The sequence below is a fragment of the Juglans microcarpa x Juglans regia genome, chromosome 6D (assembly GCF_004785595.1).
Source record: "Juglans microcarpa x Juglans regia isolate MS1-56 chromosome 6D, Jm3101_v1.0, whole genome shotgun sequence".
Taxonomy (NCBI): Eukaryota; Viridiplantae; Streptophyta; class Magnoliopsida; order Fagales; family Juglandaceae; genus Juglans; species Juglans microcarpa x Juglans regia.
Genome location: NC_054604.1, coordinates 30,936,479 through 30,939,873, shown reverse-complemented (window position 1 = coordinate 30,939,873; position 3,395 = coordinate 30,936,479). Strand labels below are relative to the sequence as shown.

The 3,395-nt window shown below is 31.0% G+C and overlaps 1 long non-coding RNA gene across 1 annotated transcript; it reads left to right on the top strand.

Moving 5' to 3' along the window:
- The first annotated feature begins 1,072 nt into the window (after positions 1-1,072).
- On the top strand, positions 1,073-1,953 carry LOC121233999. The gene is made up of 2 exons (XR_005934280.1): positions 1,073-1,168; positions 1,254-1,953. It is a non-coding gene; the product is annotated as an uncharacterized LOC121233999 (long non-coding RNA).
- The last annotated feature ends 1,442 nt before the right edge of the window (positions 1,954-3,395 follow it).

The following is a 3,395-nucleotide window of genomic DNA, read 5'->3' as shown; positions in this document are numbered from 1 at the left end:
TTTCTTCCTTTTTCTTCCAATTTTTTTAAGGTTTCACAAGTCTTCGAATATCTTTTTCCCAGGTTAGTTTTATTAGATCTACGTATGATCTTTGCTTTTGTTATTGTGGATCTGAGGCTCATTTATTTGGTTTTAGACTTTGGACTGGTTTATTGACATCGCATTGCTGTGGCTTTCTGATAAATGTTTGGTTGGAGATTTTCTTTTGTTTCTTGGAATTTAATGGCTTCCATGACTTCTTATTTCGAAAGTAAGTTTAGTTTGTGTAACATCGATATGGTGTTATGGGTAATGCATTTTAGCTTTGTGGATGGTCTGAATGAACTTTTTTTAAAAATATAGATATAAGAGATTTACTGGGATTGTAAACTGGCTTTTCTGAGATTTCTGTGATGTTTAGGCTCAATGTTTCTATCAGTGGCTGAATACGAACGAATAAGTTATTTTCATATACAAAGTTGATTTATAGGCATTATGTGGCCCATCACTTTGACTTATCAAGTGGTGTTTCTTTCCTTCAAGGTGAAGGTATAAGGTTTGATCCGTTATGGGTGTTAGGCTATTGCGCTTTCTGTCTCAATGCCATTGTTATCTTGTTGTTTCCTTAGTAGCTTAATACAGAAGTACCCTATTTTATAACCACCAAATAGTAGGAAAGATTTTTAATATTTGAAACCTAATAACGGCCTTTTCACACTTGCAGGCATTGATTAAGAGTTTTGGACTCTTTCCCTCTTTAGATTTGAAAGATTATTTATTCTTAGTTAATGGTGTTCAATAGTTCTAGGTAATGGTTCGTTGTAATTTATCTGGTTTTTTACAAAGAAATCCTAATTGCTCTTGTTTTGGGTTGAGCTTGGAAAATCAATCTGGTTTTTTACAAAGAAATCCTATTCCACATGTCTTCAAACAGGATACATTACTTTTAATTTTGAGAAGTTGCTACTATGATTCTCAGTGTGCATCAAACCTCAATTGAACATGATGTACTCTGTGACTCTTAAAGAAAAACTTGATTCCTTTATCAAAATTCAATCTAGGTCAATAATGAAGTCGTGAAGTAGAACTACACAAATGCCTGTTCTACTAATTTACAGTGTAACTAGGTTACACCCATTAGGCGGGTGATCTATGGTAGAAGGGAATGAGCATGATAAAGGTGTACTAAGTGCCAAAGCCCACCATTGTTTCTTACTAGATGGAACCGGACTTCACAAGATTCCTAAGAGCTCTAACTAAATGTATAATTATAGATATAACTTGAACTTTCTTTTGGTTGTTACACACGATGTGTATATGAGATGAGATAACTTTCATACTTACATTTGAAGTTACCTTACTAAGAACTAGTATGTCAAAGACATGGTTATATTAAATAATTTGCTCTAAATGTATGAAAAAGTGAGTTGAACGTGGATATTAACTTTGTATGATTCTCGTATTGACGTTATTGCAATCTCACATATAATGGTCGTAATTCCTGAAGTTGTTCTTTGCTAGCTTTGCTCTTGGTTGGGTAATCACGAATTGTGCTAGCCTTGCATCCTATCCAATTGACACTGTCCATAGAAGAATGATGATGACATCTGGTGAAGCAGACTTGAGTTCCTTTGATGCATTCTCTCAAATCCTCAAGAATGAGGGTCCCAAATCTCTCTTTAAGCAAATATACTTCATCCTAGTCCCATTGTCCTTCGTTGTCAAAGTGGTCTCAATTTCACTTTGTTGGTTTTTTATTCATATGCAATTATAATTTGCTCATTTTCAAACTATTACCAATTTCAAGTTTGGGAGAAGCTTTTACTGAACATTGATGATCATTGTCTCCATATCATTTGTCTCCCAAGGTTTTGTTTGACCCTAGATGTTATTTGGTTTGGAATTATATGTATGCTTATGTCAAACGTTAGGACACAAGGGTTGATTTTAAGTAGAGGGACAAATTATGGCTCAGGTAGTTGGAAAACAATAATTTTAAGTAAAAATTAAATTATTAATTAATATATGAAGTATATTTGTAAAATATTATAAAATATTTTTTTTTTGTAAAATATTATTAAAATATATAATATTATAGTATTATTTTGATTTTAAAATGACTAATACAATGTGGTTTCACTTAGCCAAAAGTTAAAGCTATAGTCAAAACTTGAACTTTGGCTAAAATTTGGACTTAGGTAATTGCCAATGCTCTTAATTTAATTGATGCAAATCTTGTTCTCTTTCTAAAAAAAGTTCTTTATTACAAAATAAATTATTTTACATAAGTTATAAACTAAAATGAATAGAAGAGACTTAAGGGATGCTTGAGAATGAGATTAAATGAGAAATATGTAAATTGGAGTAAAATTGTTTGAGACTTTGAGTTATAATGTTTTATGGAGTTTTGAAAAATGAGAGAGATGAAGTTGAATAAAAATATTATAAAATTAAAATATTGTTAAAATATAATTTTTTTAATATTATATTTGTTTTGAGATTTGAAAAAGTTGAATTATTTTTTATATTTTATTTGAAAGTTTGGAAAAGTTGTAATAATTAATTTGAAAATGTTTATTTTTAGTGATATTTAGAAAGGAAATTAAATTGAACGAGATAAGATCAGATAAAAGGAGATAAGACGAAAAACATTACCAAGCATACTAGGAGGTTTGAAAAGTGAGTTGAGATGAGATGAGATGAAAGTTGAAAATTGAATAAAATATTATTAGAAATTTGTTTTTTAATATTATTTTTGTCTTGTAATTTGAAAAAGTTGAATTGTTTATTGTATTTTATGTAGAAATTTGAAAAAATTGTAATGACGATATGAGATGAGTTGAGAGCCTCTCACAATCCAAATAATTCCTAAATTTATTTAGATTAATTGTAAAATAAATCTATGTATTTTTACCTTTTTATACTTTGTTTTGGGTTTTCAACTTTTGTAAAGTTGAGAGCACCTCCGACATGCACCTACACCACCCGTGAGCAACTGCCAAGCTACAATGCTATGCATTAATCTGTAAGAGAGTAAGCTTTACATGTCAAGTATGCCATGCATTAATCTCGCGTGTCACTATGTATTTGCTTCTCCAAGGGCGCTAATACACCATTTTGATTTCCTAACACAATCTCTTCTAAATCTAGCTACATCTATGCCTTCCTAATTGATGTGTCTTGCTTGTACTAGAGATCATACCAACTAATGAGAAACGATGAGTTATAATGGCAGAACATTATACTTAAATCCTGTCACCTAAGCAAAACATTATACTAGTTATTATCGCCTACTTCACTAAAACAATGTGTTGGTGTATTTTTCGATCTCAGGTATCCAATAGTATAGTCGGATGATCTCATAGATTAAAGATGACCTCCCTTTTGCTCCTCCTCTCTTCCCCCAATTAGAAGCC